Genomic DNA, 19,449 nt, shown 5'->3' on the forward strand with positions numbered 1-19,449 from the left:
CTTGTACCCGTTGTCCCTTGTCTTCGCCATGTGGCCCCATGGGTTTCTTTACTTAGAACAAAGTGGCTAGGGGATGAAGCACTTACAAGCTGTTTCAGCTCTCTCCCCTTGATCCGAGTAATTATTCTGGCTGTTTTTCTGAGCCAAAAGCTAACAACAGAGTTTATTCTGATCAGCTGTGAACAAAGCAGTGTGCTTTTATTTATCAAATTACTTTGCTTTTATCTGGAGGTCAGGATGAAAAGCACCGACTGAGCACCTGAGATAAGTGGGAGCTAATGCCAGTGCCCAGTTCTTCCCAGTGCTCCCCAGTGCCCTGCCTACAACTCTGGCAGCTGCCCCAGCTTTCCTCTGTGGACCGTCTTTCCTCTTCATGGTGTGTTAGAAGGCGCACTTTTTGTTCAAACTGGATTTCTGACGAGTATGTTTAATTCAGGAAAAGGTTATCTAGCTGTAGTTTTGTGTCTGTTTCTGCTGCTGTGCTGAGGCGGTGTGGCCGGGGAACGCGGCTGCTCCATGCAGGGCTGGCTCTGGTGGCCCCACGCTGAGACACGTTGTCTGTCCTCCGGCGTTAGGACACCTGACACACACCCGTCCCGGGGGATGGGGCTGGAGGTGCTGGATGGGAGCGTTGCACTAGCCTGAAGGTACCTGGTGTGGGAGCGGGACGGGCACGGGGAGCGTGGGGAGCATGGGGAGCACCACCATGCCGTGCCAACCCATGGCCGTGGTGGGCACTGCCCCGGCCGGCGGCTGCTGCGCTACCGCTCTGCCGTCAGAGGGGTTTAGTCAATGGCTGTTCCCATTCTGAGGGGTGAATCAAATTATTCTTAAATTGGCTTCTGTGAATCAATCCGTTCAATATCGTGCTGGAAAGGTAGGGGCTTCTACTTATTTTATTTACATTGATGTTTCTTTTAATGGGAAAAGGGTAGTTTTGGTGTATAGATTTTAATTAAGACTAAAAATAGCCTCAAAGATATAACTAAGATTGTATGGAAAAATTTATTTCTGTATGAGTCTGAACTGCCTGTTTCAGTAATTCAGATGATTAAAAATTAAACTGGAGATTGCAGGTACTAGATTAAATAAACAATAGAATATTTTAACTCATATTTAGTGCGGTTGCGAGCAGTTTAAATAAGTGGCTGGCAGAGGAGTGAAAGGAAGAGAAGCAATGTCGTACCTCCAGTCCTGCTTGCTGAAGGCTGACCTGTACGTTTCAACATGAAATGGCTTAACCCGACACGCTGTTTGAAACGTTTCTGAATTATTCTCAGTGCTGCTCAGGGAACCCACATTCCCGTGGTAATGAGCTGTTACCTGTTGCCCTCAATTATTCTTAGGTTACCGCGTACAGTTCAACGGTCTGAAAATGTAGTCAGCTGCGAAGAGGGAGGGGGAAAAACCCAGAGTCCAAGAAAGGCGAAAAGAAGTTTAAACGGGCTGAGCAGCACCACGGGCAATGTGTCTCTGGTCACCGCTGCTGCTGCCCCGGGACACGCAGGACGTTCTCGGTGCAGAAAGGGGAATGGCAATCCCCTACGATGCTGATAGAGGCGGCTTTGCAAAGGAATGTCCTCTGTGCCTCGGGGAAGGTGTGTGAGCAGCGCTGCGAAAAACAGGCTTGTAAACATCTGACAAAAATGTGCCTTTCTAATAAATATTGAAATACACCCTTCCCTGAATTTGGGAGTATTAGCTCTGGCACCGCTTCAAGCCTGTCTCTCATTGAGTGATTGATTTCTTTATTTCTGTTCTCTCCTGCCAGCCCCTGGGAACGCGATTGAGTTAAATCTGGAGAACCTTAAAAGCGCAGTGAATTTATGGGGGAACTGAACAGGGGGGGTTTGGGTGGAGGAGGGCAGGGTATCAGGTTGTGCCCAAGTCCTGCAGAACATGAAGTAACCTTGAAAGTCTAATTTCATCTGCTTATTTGAAAGAGGCTGGTTTGGGGAGGTCTGGGTATGAGGGATGGGATCATTGACCCAAGCGGGATGTATGCAGGGGGGTCTCAGTGCTTTGGGGGCTGGTCATCACCTGGGTCTCCACTGGCATCATCCTGCCACTGAATTTCAGAAACCCATGCTCTGTTTTTGTGAAAGAAGGTGGCGTAGAGCGAGTCTGCTGAGTCTGGCAGGGCAGTTTCATACCCTTGAACTGGACTATATCTTATATCATATAAAAGTGTGTGTATTTCTTGTTCCTTCTCTCCTTCTTAGGGCACGTGCTCAGGCCGAGCAGCAGAAAGCTGCCCCTGCCGAAAGCTGGGGTAGAAAAGATGAAGATCTGATGCCGAGGATAAACAGAGATGAAGATGCACAGGTGACACAGTTACTGGTCAATCGGCATCTCCCGCATAGTTTCTGTCTTTCGGTTACAGAATTTAAAATTTAAGTCGCTTTTGTAATAAGCGCGGTATCACAATAGAAGGAAGCGAGGAGAAGTGACAATAGGCAGCGTTTCTTCCCTTGTGCCAAGAATCTGAATGTAAGGAGCAGGTGCCGCAGCGGCTGTGCGAGGAGGGTGAGCTGCAGTTGGCAAAGCGCAGAATTCCTCAGAAGAAGAAAAGAATCACAAGCATCCAAAATGCCACCGGGGAAAGCTGGAAGAACACCATTTTCTTTCAGAGCAAGACAATTTCACTAGCATTTGTCAAATAGCTCACATGTTGGATTTTTGTTCATCCTTGTTTCTCTCGGAAAAGGACAAGCTGCCACCCAGCACTATCTGCTGTGGCGCAGGGAGCATTATCTTGCTTTGCAGCCTGCGCTGCATTTTCCTGGAGCAGATAAATTAAAGAGGGTTAGCGACTCTCTGTTGTTTACATATGTAATGTTTTTATTTCCTCTGCGCGTTCTTTGTCACAAGATTTAACCATCTCGGTAATTGCAGATGACGGCTGTTGGCTGACGTGGGTGTCCAGAGCCGTAACTGACTGCTGGGAAGTGCACGGAATAACCAAATGGTCAGTAATTCAGCACAAAAACATTTCCTCATGGGCAACATGCAAATAAGTTCTTAAGCTTAAGGCGTTTGGAAAAAGTGCACTAAACTCAGTTAAAATGATGGTTATCTTACCAAAAAGTTCTTGGCAATCATTTTTGTTGTTGTTTATTTTGCCAAAAGTTGTATTCTTTTATAAACTGGGGTTGTTTTTATACCTGACAAGAGTTATAAAACTTAATGGGTTTTGGTGAGTTTTCATTATTATTTGGGTCAAGTCTTTTCATCAAGCAAAACTGCTGTGAAGCACAGGATGTGATTTTTGATTAACCGTTTTCTCGCCGGGGCAGTGGGTGCCTGGGACGGCAGCCGCCCGCCAGAGCCCCCCCCCGGCAGCTCTCGGCCCTCCTGGGCTCTCTCCAGAAGCCTGGGAACAAGCTCAGGCAGACGTTACTGTGGAGCGGTCCAGAAATACCCCGTGGACAGACGGGATAAGGGCAAGGTTACTCTTCGGGGAGTCTGGACTCCTTCCCATCTGCTGTCAAGGTAAACCACCTCCTAACCCTGCAGAAATCGTGTGGGAAGTGAAGAAGTTACGTACAGTTTAGCAGGAAACTGCACGGTGCATAGCAGAAAAATAGCTTTTAATTTTATACTCAGTTTAATTTGACCATTTCGGCTAATCGCTTTTGTTTGATATTTACCTGATGACTGTTTTAACCTGTTCTTTTAATGAAGGGTTGAGCATTGGGTAGGATCATTTACAAATATGATTAAGGAAATGCACAAAATCCAGATGACTATCTAACGCTGCACTGCTCAGCTGACAGAGCAGGAGAGAGAATAAATGTTAAATGTGATTTAATATACAACAAATCTTCAGTGTATGGCATCCCAATACATCAAGAAATTTTGCTTGCTTCTGCCCAGGAAAATGTCCTATTCATATTGCTTCAGGAAAAAAAATTACACTGCTCGTGCGTATTTACACATTGCTAGAAACAGGCCGATTTTCCAACGTTCGCTTCCACAGTTCTTCGAAGGATTCCTGCTATTTCCGTATCAGCAATGCTGTACCTGTTGGGGGGATCGGGGGGGTCTCGTAACCATGCAAGAGCACAAGACCAAAGCATTTCTCCTTCCCAGACGCATCCAGTGACCACCTATATTAATGAAAAAAAAATGTATTAAACACATAAAGACTCGAACCAAGGTCCTTCTCGTTCTCCTCTTGCAAACGAGGTTGCAGAAGAAGGGTTTTTCCGCCCGGGCCGGGTTGGCAGCAGGTCGCTGTTCCCCAGGCTGGCGCCGCGCGCCCACGCTCCCTCCATCTGCCAGCACTGCCCGCGGGGAGGGCTGGGAACTGCCCTGGAACCTGCCCTGGCAGCGCGGGATCCTCTCCGAGCCCAGCAGCATCGCTTCTCCTCTGGGAACGCAGCGCCTCATCCGCGCTCTGCCGTCAGGGTTAAACCAGCCGAGGACCTTCCTGAAAACTGCTCCCTGAGCCACGGGCAGAATCCTGAGCAAGGTGGAAAACCCTCACGTACTGCCCTGGGAATGCTGCCCTGAAAAACATCCGAATAAGGATATGCAAATCAGAATTCAGCCCTCCCACATTCTAAAATAATTTAAGAAACCTTAAAAAATTAAATGGATTTCAATCCTGGGTGAAAGCAGAGATAACGGGTGAAAGTTTCTCCTAACCAGTTCATTCTCCCAAGAAAAAGCAGGAAAAGAGAAGACGTTTTCTCGTGTACAAGCGGAGCTCTTCTTTCTTACTTCAATGTAAAAACAAACAAAGCATCTGCAATCGCAGCAAAACTTATTATAAAGAGCTCGGTTAAATCTTCCACAAAAATTCTAAACTAGGAGTTTCAAAAAAATAAAAACCCTTTGCTGACTAAAGAGAATAGATCAGAACATTTTGGGGTTTAAAAGAAGCGTATCATATGTCGGGGCAGAAAGATGATACTGTGTCATCGTGCTACAGGCACAGGAATATTTTATCTGGGAGAACATGGAAATGGTCCAATAAACCCCCCACCTGTAAGTGAGGAGATGGATTCCCAAAGCAACTGCGAATGCACAGGCTGTACCTCGGTGTCTGCAGACTAGCAATAAAGAGGTGGTTACACAATTGTATAAATTTAAGCAGCTTTTGTAAAGACAGATTAGGATTGAAATAAGGAGAAGGACCATCACAATTAATATAAAATGAGTGGAAGAGAACAGCCCCAGAACTGCGAAAGCGGTGGAGTGGGACGCAAAACGGGAGGTGGGCTAAGGAAATTCAAACATCAGCTCTTGCAGAAGTCAGAAGCAGAATGGGATGTGGGAATTTCCCCTTCAGTGGAAAAATGGATAGGAAGAGCCAGGAGGAACAGAATTCTTGGATTACAGCATCAGAAGCACTTAAATTTTCCATTCTCAGGTGGCCCGTCTGTGTTTGATGGATTGCTGGAGAGTGTGTCCCTTTAGCTTCTGCAGCGCTAGTATTTTCATTTCTCTGATCTTCAGGGTTGTTTTCCAGGTGATCTGAAAGAACATGGCAATGACAATTCATACATAGTTTATCTATAACCTTTTCCTTGTTCCTCTCTCAGAGCAATTAGGAAGTTACACCGTTTCTGCAAGAAGGAGAACTGAAGCTGCTGACAGACCAGGACCCGAGCCAGGACCCAGGCTGGGCTGCAGCCCGCTTCGGCTGCTCTGCTCTCCAAGGCGTTTCTGAGAAATGCCCTTGTAGTAAATCTGTAAATAACTCGGTGTCGACACACCAGCTCTTCCTGTCTTCTGCTCAAGCCGCCACCCCCACGAAGAACCGTTCATCTGGTAAGTGCTGCTTAGGAGGTGATGATCTCTTAATATTTCACAGGGATGTCCTTTCGCCACCTGATTTCATCTCCTTTATCCGGTACGTCTGGTTTGTCCTTTCTGACCCACGGGCGCGTGCAATCGCTTGTCTGTTCCTCTCACCCTGGGAGCTGCCTTGCTCGCTACAGGCGCGTATTTGTCATGGCTCCAGGCAGCGGCCGCTGCAGGTGGCTCAGACCCGTGGGCACCATCCTCATCCCCGTCGCGTGTCCCCCGGTCCACCCAGTGCTGCCGGAGCTGGTGGGTGTTGGGAGGACACGCCAGCCCCTTCAAGGCCATCTCAGCACATCTGCTGCACACCTGGGCTTGGGTCATGGTTATCCTTAGTGAGGGAAATAATTTTCTTTTCCATTTCAAGCAAACAGATGGCAAAGTTATTGCCTTCTTAACCTGGCAGCAATTGTTCCGACTAGCAGTCACCTGGCGGGTTGGCAAATGCATCTTGATATTTCTTGTTGAAGTGAATGATTTGGTAGTTTGTGCCTTTCCCCGTACCTCGCTTATCTGACCTGATTCTGACACACGTGAAACCTGTGAGCCTCAGCCAAAACCAGAGCCCGTCCTACACAACCTTCAGGAGAAATCTCTGCTGCAGTCGGTTTCCATTTCTGCACGACTCCGTCCGTACCAGTCAGGGGCTGTAATTAACTGTGCAGAGCCAGGCTCTGCTGGGCTTGGGAGCAGACTAAGACGAGCCTCCGTTCAGAACTCATCCCAACTCTGCTTCTGATGACAGGGGGCTTCATGGTACGTGCCTTTTAACAAACATGCAATAATGTTGTGATCAACACTGCAGACTTTCTGAATTTCAGTTGCTGCTGGCTGGCTGTTCTAAAACCTGTTTTCCTTTCTATCGAGGCAGGGTTCTGATGAAAGCCTGTCTTTTGGGTTTGGCAGTCATGCTCTGGTGCGTTCTGCGCTCTGTGCTGGCTGCACTGAATTTCTTCTCCTGTAAGGCTCAAATGAGCCTTGTTGGTGAACATTTAGATTTTAACAGCAACGTTAAGAATCAAAGCTTCTGCTCTAGTTATGCATTTCTAGAATGTATAATTTATTATGCATTATTTTATTTATCATCTTTTTCATGTATCTAGGAAAAAACAGCGATTTCCCATCAAAAACAAATCGTCCAGAACACAGCACAACCAAAGAAGGGCTTTACCAGTTACCTGCATTGGAAGGGAATATCGGTGGTGAGGGAAGGGTTGGGATAGCACAAAGCCAAGAGAAAACCTGTGCTCATGCACGTACCCACGTCTCGGCTTCCACACCCTGTTCCTTTTCACTGCGAAGCTCACAAAGCAGCGTGTAGACCTTATGAATGTCCTTTAATGTCAGCAAGAATTCTTAAAACCTAGGTGCAACTAGAGAGCTTGGATCAGCAGAAGGCCAACCAGCGCTGGTGCATGCAGGGCTGAGGTTGTGGATTTGCTGGCACGTTTCTTGTTAGTGACTCGATTAACTGAGGCCACCCGTTGAGAAGGGGGGAGCTGCTGGCTCAAGGCAAGAGAGATGTTCTCTTCCAACGAGAAGTCATGAAAATGTTCGATATAGCTTCACGACAGCAAAGCAGTGACCCTCCTCCCCTTTTCCCCATATTAAGTTTAATGCAGCTTTTCACTTTTCACATAAGGATATTAATAAACAAATTAGCCTAGAAACTTCAATTAGTCATAATCCCAACGAGGCCCCTGGGAAGAGATAACCAAGCAAACAAACTTCGTAACATTTCCCCAGCCAGGCCAACTGGCAGGACGGTGCTCTCCAGAAAATTAATCAAATCAGTTGCCCGGAGAAAATTGCCCAAGATGACTTTATCAGGGTTTACAGGAACTTCCGCCAGGTGTTAATGCTGTTCATGCGGTGTAGGTGAGTGGAAAACTATAAATCATACAAATAACAGCAGGTTTATATTGCCCTGCTAAAGATCTTATGTTCCTTCTAGAGAAAGTGGAGCTTCAGCAGCTCTGTAGCTATTTCAGACAGTCAATGCTAAGGCAGGACTTTGGCATTTTGCTGCACCATTGATCTGTGTGCTCTGGAGGGTCGCAGTCTCGCTCCAAAGTTTCTTATGCAAGACTATTTAAGATCGTAAGCCAACCTAATGGGCTTTGATGTACTTTGTGTGGCAGTTCTCCTGTTCCAAACAGGGTAGAGCTGGACAAAATAAAAAATTATTGCGTGTATTTGCCTTTTATAGCAGAAGATCACGCATACACAGCTTAGGACAGTAACAAAACCATAATAAATAAAATATAATCCCCTCTCTGGGAATCCTTTTCCAGGCATGTCTCCTGTGCACCAAACTTTGTGGGACGAGGACACCCGTGACTACCTTTGGCTGTGACGTTAGTGCTCATCTTTAAAGATGTGACCTGTATGGAAGTGGAGAGGAGTGTTGTGAGTGTAACGTAGCTGATAAAGGTTTACTCATGTAATTTACTGTTTGTGAGTTTTCCTGGCAATTACTGGGGTGAGATAAAAGTGTTCCAGGGAGAGAGCAGCAGGAGAGAAAAAACCCACCTCCAAATATGCAAAGGAGTATCTTTATTTTTGCAGATTTAGTTTTACAGATGCACATAGCATCGATCAGAATGCCACCTGCACACCCCGGCTGGTACCCTGAATTATACAGTTTCCCTGAGCTTACAGGATGCATAAAATATATGTTTGATGAAGCGGTCACCTGTCTGGGGATCCAGAGGCTTAAGAAGTGGAGTGTGGGATGTATGTGCCCAATGCCTGTTCACAACAGGTTATTTGAAAGCAGAAGAGGAAAAGGGATCCATTTCACCATAGTAACTATCTTTAATTTCTATGAGTTAGTAAGTGGAGTCCCAAAGTGTTCAAAATAAGTTATTTTGAAGTCTTTTGGAGCCTTCTGGGGACGTGCAGGTGGTCCTGCATATGTAGTGAAGCCGGGCATGCTAAGTTAAGGGAACCATTCAGCAGCACAAGCCAAAGTCCTAGCCCGCACATCGAGCTGTAAGAGGAGGTGCCGGGGGCCCTCGCCCGTGTAGGGGGAGGCCGAGCCGTGGTGCAACCAGGCAGAGGTGACTGTGGAGGGGGATAAGAGCCACCAAATGTTACTGTAACATGGAACCTGGTCAAGACTTTTTCCAAGAAACTTTCCAAGAAACTGGGTACGCACTCACTGGTTGACGTTCTGGTGCTGAACTGAGAAGTCGTGGGCCGTATCACCGTTAGGGGTGCCTGCATCTCTGCACTGACTACAGGAGGATCAGGTGATGGCTGCACTTCTCACTTGGATGTCCTAGGCAGGATGAGGCCAGTCCTGAGTCCATCTGTGCAAGTCGATGGCCGGCTGGGCTCCTCACATACCAGGAGGTTTGCAGGCTCTCCGTGGAGATCATAGAGTCCTAGAATGGTTTGGGTTGAAAGGAGCCTTAAAGCCCACCCAGTGCAACCTCCTGCCCTGGGCAGGGACACCTCCCATCACACCAGGTTGCTCCAAGCCCCATCCAACCTGGCCTTGAACCCCTCCAGGGATGGGGCAGCCACAGCTTCTCTGGGCAACCTGGGCCAGGGGCTCACCACCCTCACAGCAAACTATTTCTTCCTGAGATCTCAAGTAAATCTCCTCTCTTGCAGTTTGAAGCCATTACCCCTCATCCTATCACTACATGGCGAGAACGGTGGGCAGCTCAGCTCTGTCCTCACTCTACAGTCCTTTCCACGCAGCTCAGGATCCCAGCTCTAGGTGGGAGAAAATTTGATGTAAAAGTGCATCTTTCCTTTCCAGAGCTCCTCTTGAGAGCCCCTGATGCCGTGATGCTCGGGGCAGGGAGAGGCAGGGAGAAGCAGGCGAGGACGTGTTGTCCTCCCTGGCCAGAGATCCGCCCATCTGTCCTCCAGCACCCGCATCTGCTTGTGATGGGGATGGACTAAGTAGTCACGAAACATTTTGGTTCAATTTGGATTTATTTTCTGTAATCGTTAACAACAATTTCTAAACAGAATGACATCCGCTGATTGATGATAATAGTCCCCCAGAACTGAAATGGATACTTACCGAAATCTTTAGTTCAATCCTTATTAAAATGTCAGCGACTGCCAGTTTTAAATACACATTTTTAATCGTGAAAATTGTTGTTGTATGAATTACAGTCAAGTCCTAATACGCCCAACTTAGAACAAAATATATTGGAAAATACATTTCAAGCTATTGCTTGGACTGCAGCCTAATACATCTTAACTGTAATAATTGCTTTCTCTGAATAGATTTGGTCACACAAGAAACACTTTACTGAATTTTCGGAGGGAAGAAATGGAAATAAAGGACAGGATTTTTTCACACTAGTTTTATTTTAGTGTGCATCAAATCCTGTTTTTATAACTTATTAATGATAAATTGATCTCAGGAGATATTAACTCTGTATTTACAGAGTGTTTAGACATGCTGGGGGCTGTTTTAAATGTACCAGCTGCTCAGTGCTGATTTAAGTACACAGATGTTCTTATTAGCATAACATTCAAATTTGATGCCCTTTTTATCTGCATCCTCCAAATGCACAAAAACAACAGCAGCAGCAGCACAGGAGATCCGTGCAGGAAAAGCCCCTTCTCCCCCGGGGGACCCCACCACGGGCTGAAATTGCAGGAAAGGGCAGCTCGAGCATCCCATCGTATCTCTCTGGGTCCTCTCCCACGCGTGGGTTACCCCCGGGGACGGCAGCCGCGATCCCAGCCTGGAAAGGGGCACGGTGGTGGGGATGGAGAGATGGGGCGTCTTGCAGAGGATGCGGTGAAGCCGCTCGGGCTCAAGGCTGAGTAGCCCTTGGGTTACACGTAAACAACTGAAAATGAAGATGCCTCTCTGCTTGGTTTTGTTTCGGTGCACTTGGCTTTGTGTGCACGGCTGTTGCCGCTGTACCTTCCTTGGCGGTGATGTTTCTCGGCTCTGCTCTTGCCCTTGCTTTGTGTTTTCGAGACATGGGCTGTAATGGGAAGTAATGCCGAGGGTCTTTGAACCAAAGGAACTGCAGGTAATGACAGCAAATTGGTGTCTGGCTCCGTGAATTGCATGGTACAGAAATGCGTCTGAATCATAGTTCAGGACAGGAGTACTACAGAACTGAAAAGGTCAAATCCAAACCCGGAGTGACTTTTCTGGCATCTTTTAATGCCGCGGGAAGGTCTATCCAGCTCTGCGGTGACAGAGCAGCAGAAGCCTCGGTACAGCTTTTCTGAATCACCTCAGAATTCTCCCAGGCTTTCACAGTAATCTTCAAAGTTAAAAAAGTTGATTTAAGTTTTCTTTCCATATTGGGTATTTCAAAATATGCTTTCTATTGCTAATCATGATGAAAATTACAGCGATTATGACATACTTATAAAGCAAATGTTATCGCAGGGGATATAAAGCCCTTTTACGAAGGGGCTGTTCTCTCCAGGTAGCACAGGTGTGAGCAGAACCGTCAGCCGCTCATTTTCAGTTTTCCATTTCAAGTCCTACATTTCTTCCCAGAGAAAAAAAAATAATCTTGTGATTATTTTCAGTCCATCCATGATCAGGAATTTTATGAAATTTCACCAAGAAACCTCCATTTATTTCAGCTCAGACTCCTAAATCTACCACAATTCCATGGTATGAATAAATACCTGGACTTCTGAATATTTTAGGCCAATATCTTGTTGTTGTTGTTGTTGTTTGACCTTCCGCTGTGCTTTACGGCTGTCAAAACAGCTTTGGTCCCCAGCCATTTTCTCACTGGGTTGTTTTATGTATATGATTTTCCACATATACATTTTTCCTTGCAGCAATTTTGAGCGATACCTCACAGCACTTGATGCCTGCATTTCAGTACCTTGTGGTTTTAGACCGTACGCTTTCAATAACTGGAAGCTTTACTCAAGAGATCAGGACCATACGAGGAACAGAGAAAGGGAGGCTCTTTGGTGGCTCCTCGCTCCCCCATTAGAAACATCCAACTACCCAGTAGAAATATAAAGTAATGACAACAACAGGACTGGAAATAACTTCAAAGTCAAACTGATATCTTGTGAAAGATGAGGAAAATGTTGCAAAGAAAATATCAAAGGCTCAAGAAGGATTTTCCTAGGCACTTTGTTACAGAAGTCTTTACCACCCCCTGCAGAGGCAATCAAGACTAATGGGAACATTAGTACAGCAGAGGACTACATATCAAAAGAGTCCCTGGAGCAAATAACACCCAGTAACTAGAGCATCACTGGCACCATACTCCAAACCACCCCCCTCTGTCACAGAAATGAGTAAAAGGGTCGTAAACAGCAGAGAGAAAATTTTTGCCTTGTGACTGCAAATAAGCACCCAGCAGAGCTGTTAAAAGTTGCTTGCTGAAGAGAAAAATATGATTCTTCCAGTTTTATGGGCTGTGTTCAGATAGTTCTTACTCCTATACCATAAATCCAATTTTCCCATAGATTAAACGGAAAGCCATCACAGGCCCTGCTGAATAACGCACTGGATTGTCATGCCTCTGCTGCGTGACGTGCACCGAATCAATCCTCTGCCACCCTCACGTACGGCTTTGCAGTGTGGTGGCATCCACGGCTGCAGTGGTTGCCAGCAGCACTGCAGCACTTGCCACCTCGGGTGCTTGGCTTTACAGCCGTGCTTCCCACTCCAAGCGTGAGAAATACCACAAATACTGTCACAGCTGTTCATGTGGGGTCTCAGTTCTTGCATAAACTTAATTTAAAAAACAACACAAATGGTTATGACAGAGTTTAAGCTATGAACGCACAGCCAGAGGTGGCTTGAGCAGTACCTGGTTCCCCTAGAAGAGTGCTCATAGGGGTAGCTGCAAAGGAGCACAGTCACCTGTACTGGGTCCGCGTGGCAGGGTTTTGGTAGGAGGAGGCTTCAGGGGTGGCTTCTGTAGCAAGATGCCAAAAGCTTCACCCATGTCCGATAGAGCCAATGCCAGCTGGCTACAAGATGGACTTGCCACTGGCCAAGGCTGAGCCCATCAGTGACAATGGTAGTGCCGCTGGGATAACATAGTTGAGAAGGGGGGAAAAAAAACCCTGTATGACAGCAACCAGTGAGAGAAACAACTATGTAGAAGGTCAGTGAAGAAGGAGGTGGGGAGGTGCTCCAGGCACTGGAGCAGAGATTCCCCTGCAGCCCGTGGTGAAGACCATGGTGAGCCAGGCTGACCCCCTGCAGCCCATGGAGGTCCACGGTGGAGCAGAGATCCCCTTGCGGCCCATGGAGATCCACGGTGGAGCAAAGATCCCCCTGCAGCCCATGGAGAACCCCACGCCGGAGCAGGTGGATGCCCAAAGGAGGCTGGGATCCTGTGGGAAGACCGTGCTGGAGCAGGCTCCTGGCAGGACCTGTGGACCCATGGAGAGAGGAGCCCACGCTGGAGCAGGTTTGCTGGCAGGACTTGTGACCCCGCATCAAACCCACACTGGAGCAGGTCCTCTCCGAAGGACTGCACCCTGTGGGAGCAACCCACGCTGGAGCAGTTCGTGGAGAACAGTCTCCCATGGGAGGGAGCCCATGCTGGAGCAGAGGGTGAGGGTTGAGGGATCCTCCCCTGAGGAGGAAGAGACAGCGTGTGATGGACTGACCACAATCCCCATTCCCGTCCCCCTGCACCGCTCGGGGGGAAGGAGGAGAGAAATGGCAAATGAAGTTGCGCCTGGGAAGAAGGCAGGGGTGGGGGAAAGATGTTTTAAGATTTAGTTTTTAATTTCTTATTACCCTACTCTGATTGGATTGGTAATAAACTAAATTAATTCTCCCCAAGTCGAGCCTGGTTTGCCCGTGATGGTAATTGCTGAGTGATCTCCCTGCCCTTATCTCCACAAGCCGTTAGTTATATTTTGTCTCCCTGTCCAGATGAGGAGGGCAGTGACAGAAGGGCTTTGGTGGGCACCTGGCGTCCAGGTCAACCCACCACATCAGCGTAGTGTTTGTGGACGTGTGAGGAGGAAAGCAGGTAGATGCACCTCACAAGTGTGGCGTTTCTTGTAATGGAGACAGCGTGTCTTTGTGCACTGGTGGCAGCAGCTCACAAAGTGCTTGAGTTCAACTGTTGTGGCAAAGGTGGAGATCTGCCCAGGAGCTGATGGCCACACTTAGGGGGACTCTTCCTTTGCAAAAAGCACTTTTTCCAGGTGTAGCATTAAACAATGGTTCCCTTCCTGAAAATCACAGTGTCCTGATTGGCCTCCCAAGTACTCTGATGTTTGCTGATGTCTCTATAAGTGTGAATAACAGAGCTTGAATCTTACCGATTTGCAAGAACTTTAGGAATATTATGAATATGAAGTGTGCTGTGCAGGGGAACGTGGTGCCTCATAAAGTATGCTGTGTGCCATGATTAGTGCTAAATGAACAGAAATGCCACTGACTGTTATGTGTTTGGAATAAACAGCCCACGTTGGCTGATGTGGCAAGAGGTGCTCTGAGGTTGCTCCTTGCTACATTTAGATCGAAGGAAAAGATCAAGTCTTTAGCCAAATACTGCCCGATGGAGGTAAGGTACCACACGTCAGGTACCACCCGTGGGGCAGCACCTCAGTCACATATCGATATTTACATGTTTTTCTTAATTTTGTTTTTATCCTTCAGGTCTTTACGGGTATTTGAGGAATGTGGCAGGTTTTCCAGGTGTGCCTCCATGGATGGCCAATGTGAGACACTTCTCTGGAGGCATGGTCCTGCTTGTGTTGCCGTCCCTGTGAATTCAATCCCCCGGTTTAACAGCAGCAGGGTTGGATTCGTTTCTTGTTCTGCATTCCTGGCACTAGGTGCTTCTGGTCTGCGTGCTTGCGTTTCTGTTAATGGTGCTAATTTTGTGCTGACGTGTTCTTGCTCTGGTTGCTGATCCTCTGTCATGTTTTGCTGCGTGCAAGCACACTGGGGAGTGCTTGCCTGTATGCTTGTTTCTTCATTTAAAATGCTTTAAGGGAGGGCTTAAAAAAGGCATCTCTATTTTTATTATTCAAGTCTACATGATGAAATTAATATTCTCATAATAATGTGAAGAACAAAATCCCAGGCAAGTTAAAATCGCTGGGTTTGGGGGGTGTCCTTGGACTTCACATGAACCAGGCTTTCACCCAAGATCGCCGTATCCTTGTTCCTTAAGCGGTTTCTACCAGCCGCTGTCTTTGAGGGAGCGATACCTGGTTTAAACACTTGAAAACGCAACCAGGCTGACTCAGGGCAAGGCACCTTCTGCTAGAAAGCTTTGCAGAGAGATCTGTTTAAATGCCTGCTGTTCCGTGCCCTCCGGTTCAGCGCTGAATGCTAAACACGTTTTGTTAAAACGAGAGTGAGCGTGAATGCTTTGGACTTGAATCTTATGTGAAAATGGCTGGCTAAAAATAACCCTATAGAGATTCCTGGAAGCAACACTGGGGTGTGGGAGGGAGAGATGGGCAGGACGTTTTTGAGATGTCAACTCTTTTCTCACTCAGTTGGGTTGAAAAATTTTTAAATTCTTAAAAATTTCCTGAAACAGTATTCAGCATTACCAATTTGAGTTCTCCATCAGAGCATCACATTTAGATGTTATCAAGCTGTAATTTTGTCTGGGTTTGTCCTTGCAACTTCTTTACACCAGAAGTGAGCAACAATTTCTAAACTGTAAAGTCACTTCAATTTCTAAACTGTAAAGTCACTTCAAATGAGAAAATATTTTTTCCAAAAAATATTGAGAGAGAGCTATGAGAGATGCGAGAGGCTTGTCAAAGCTAAACCTTCCTCACATTAGTCCCTGCTTACTGAGCTGATGTTGCCCAATAATAAAATGGGGGTTTTGCAAAAGTGGTGGTGAGCAGAGAGTCACTGGCGGCCGCTCAGCGCCCCGCGTTTGCCATCCTTTCCCAGATCCCAACGGAGCCCCTGCAGCGAGACCCACGGGTTAGAAATTACTCCAACATCTCTGTTCCAGGTGAGGGCCGGCTCTGCAGGAGAACATTTGCCAGACACAAATGCCCGTGTCAATGGAGCAAACACCTGACGGGTGCTTCATGTCCTTGTTTGACAGGCTGGGGCGGCACGGGCTCTGCTCATCTCTGTGGTTTTATTCAGGGAACAATTTCAGCTGGGTGTTGGCAACGGGAATCAAATTTGTGCGGGGACACTTGCAAAAGGCCGTGTTTTATTGCGGTGGCATAGACGAGGCACAGTGCTTCTATAAATGTTTTATGCTGTCTAGATTGCAATTCAGTACGGAGACTAAAAAAGAAAGTGTGGTAGTAAAACCTACCGTGGTCGTGCCGCAGTTCTCGCCTGCTCCTCGGCTCTCGCCATTTCTTCCCTTTCCACCCAGTCCCAGAGCTGTCACCAGCCCGCTCTCCTCCCGAGCAGGTTTAACTCTCCATCTGTCTGTCATCTTCTCTCTCTCACTATCAGGGCCTCAGCTGCTTCCCCGCTAATTGCACCGCCTTACATGACATAGGTATTTTCATAACTCCAGTAAAAGCTGCTTATTATTTTACATGGTGATTTCCAATCTGTTGTCAGATTAGTTCCTGGCAACCTGAACGCAAGGCCCTGGCGGCTGGATACCTTCATGCAAGTTTAATGAAGCACAAGGTAAGTGGAAATACAATGCTGAGAGGAGGTCAGCAAAATCGCTTAATTAATTAAATACGATAGAATAACTTTAATTTCGGTAAGGGGGTGTTATCTTTCTGGAAATGCCCCTAAATGCCAGTTCAACCGAGCAGTGACACGTGAGCTTGCCTTTAGGTGCATCTCCAGACGGATAAAAGGCTCATCAAGCATGTGACGGGGACATTTCGTTTCCAATGAGACAGACAGTCCACACGCTTCGGACCACGCTTGGATGTGTGAATTACAGATAAAGTCAAGGCATTCATAGCGAGCGCTGAAGCCTTATATTTCTCAATGACAGAGAAAACATCACTTAAGTGTTGCAAATGATTAATATTTGTAGTTCGTCACAAGAAGTTTAATCTATTCACACAAAATACACTACAAAATGGTAAAGTTTAGCTTTTTTTTTTTTTTTTGAGTGAGGACACTGAGAATGACACACAGGTGAAGGATCTGTTCCTTCTCCTCCCAGTTCTGTCGGAGCATCCCCAGACCTGAGCTGGGAGGTGGCGGTGCCATGGCATCCCCCCATCGCCCCGCTGTTGTCCGTGTGAAATCGCTCTGCTCCGCATGGACTTTGCTGTTTGTCTCACTCCAGCCTGGCCTGCGGAGCCTGCCCTCCCCACCACTGCCCCAAAGCAGGGACAGACCCGGCGGCCACCACCATGGTGCCGAGGGGACCCCCCAGCCCTCTTGCCTCTGCCTTCAGCCGCATCACTGAAGGGGTTAATTTGTTCTGAAACACTGTTGTTCTCATGAGTTATCGGCTGACTCCTGCCAGCTGAGTGGAAAAGTGATTTAATTTTCCAGTTTAAGCATGGCAGATGTGTGTGTGGGAGGGCTGCGAGGGAAAAGGGGGGGATTGTTGTTGTTTTTAAGGTGACCAAAATCTGGTCCACCAGATTTAATCTAACCTACTTTCAGTCCTCTGGAGGGGTGAAGGCTGACACAGGGCTGCTTTTTTGGCAGGGTGTGGGTGATGGGGGCTTTTGGTGGGGCAGAGGCACGGGGTCATGGTGAGGCAGAGGCGTGGGTCCATGGTGGGGCAGAGATGTTGGCCCGTGGTGGGGCAGAGACGTGGGTCCATGGTGGGGGCAGAGACGTGGGTCCCTGGTGGGGCAGAGATATCGGCCCGTGGTGGGGCAGAGACGTGGGTCCATGGGGGGGCAGAGATGTTGGCCCGTGGTGGTGCAGGGACGTGGGTCCATGGTGGGGGCAGAGACGTGGGTCCATGGTGGGGCAGAGATGTGGTTCCATGGTGGTGCAGAGAGGCAGCCACCCGCCCGGGCTGGGACGAGCCCCCGGGGCAGAGGAGCGGGGTGGTGCGAGAGCAGCTTTCTGCTGCTGAGCCCCTGCTCCAGGTCTCCCAGGAGCCCCGTCCCTGTGGGGTTTTGCTGCAGAATTGGCAGCAGCAGAACAGGTTCATGCGCTGCCCTCTGCAAAAAACCCTTTCTAACCTGTTCTTGCCTTTGCAATCCCCTCTTGCTTCCGATGCGCAGGCTGCCGTGGATTTACACGTTATTTGTTTGACTTAAAGCGTGTCTTGCTTTAGCATTCAGTCATATGTTGTGAAGGTCAGAGCCCTGCTTTGGCCTCAAAGGTGAAAAGCTGTAATAAAAAATCAAATGTTAGTAAGCTTTTTCACTTCCCACTGTAGGGAGAGGCAAGACTTGAATGATGCCAGCAGGAGTGTTGGGCAGGAGTTGAAGAAGAACTGAATTTTATTTTTTATCCTTTTCTTTCTGTTCTCCTTCAACAAGAACAACTGGTTGTAAGTACTTGGGATGTCGGCTTCAGTAATTGAAAGGATAATTTGGCACAGGGAATATCCAAAGACAATGTCTCATGCTAATCAAAAACCTGTGATAAAAGAACAGTACAGTCTGTTATTCATAATTAGTCCTATCTTCAACTCTGGAAGCTAACGGTATCCAAAACAGCAATTTTAGCTCCAGAACAGTGAGCCATCACAATATGCAGCACAGCAGGAGACGGAGCTGCTCACTGGCTGCCAGCTCCGTCCCTGCTCTGCGTCTCCCCCGTCCCTGTCCGTATCCATTCCTCCGGCTGACTTGCACCCAGCCCCCCATGCCAGGTGCCTCTTTGCCAAAGAGCTGGCGCGGTGCTTTGGCCGAAGGGGCCAAGGGGGTGCAATGGCAACGTCCTTCTCCTCTGGGAATGGCAGGCAGTGGGGAACTCCAAGGAAAAGCAGTTCAAGGCATTTCCCTTCTAGGTTTGTAATGCTCACCCAGGAATCTAAATTTCAGCGTTACTGGTAACAGCTTATTGACAGAAAGAAGAAACCAATGATCAAGGATCTCATGGTGGAAGAAACGACGTACTTTGAAATATTCTGCACAGAACACAATCTTCAAAACCATCATTTTCCTTTACACTTGAAAATCACAGCCTCTGCTTTTGAGTTATTGGATGAGGAAACAAGAAGCAGCATTTGTGTGGTGACCGAAAGATTCCTCTACAATGTACAAATGAAAATTCATTGCAAACATAATGGAACAACAAAGAATGCAAATGTACAGACACGGATAAATGGCAAATAAATTCAGCAAAGAGAAATGCTGTGTATTTAGTGGAAAATGACACAGTAAGGTGTCTCTGCACACTTCAGATGAGAACCACATTAATTCGTTTCAGAGCTGGTTCGTTACTATATTTTGATACAGTGCTATTCGCGTGGTAACGGTGGAATTGGTTCCGCGAGCCTGCTCCATCCGCACAGAGAACGCGAGCACACGGCAGTGCGGTGCGGCAGCAGACGGCAAGAGAGGGTAACCTGGTTCGGAAACGCTGGGAAAGGTGCAGAGCTCCGGTTTGGGCTGATGGGTCAAAGTACGACTTGAGGTCAGAGATCTGGAGATCTGCAACCTGCCCTGTCTCACTGGAGATGGCCGGGAGCAGGACACGGGGACACGGAGCCTTTCCCTCTCCCCCTCGTGTTTAGAAGGTGAGTACTCAGCTGCCTTGGATCACGTATGGAAGAGCAAAAAGGGGAGATGGTGTCAAGGTTTACTTTGTTCATA

The 19,449-nt window shown here is 47.6% G+C and overlaps 1 long non-coding RNA gene across 1 annotated transcript; it reads left to right on the forward strand.

Annotated features, from left to right (window-relative positions):
• Nucleotides 1-3,284: 3,284 nt before the first annotated feature.
• LOC134521780 (uncharacterized) lies at nucleotides 3,285-16,378 on the forward strand. The gene is made up of 3 exons (XR_010072873.1): nucleotides 3,285-3,492; nucleotides 5,550-5,778; nucleotides 16,313-16,378. It is a non-coding gene; the product is annotated as an uncharacterized LOC134521780 (long non-coding RNA).
• The last annotated feature ends 3,071 nt before the right edge of the window (nucleotides 16,379-19,449 follow it).

Source organism: Chroicocephalus ridibundus, chromosome 11 (assembly GCF_963924245.1).
Source record: "Chroicocephalus ridibundus chromosome 11, bChrRid1.1, whole genome shotgun sequence".
NCBI lineage: Eukaryota > Metazoa > Chordata > Aves > Charadriiformes > Laridae > Chroicocephalus > Chroicocephalus ridibundus.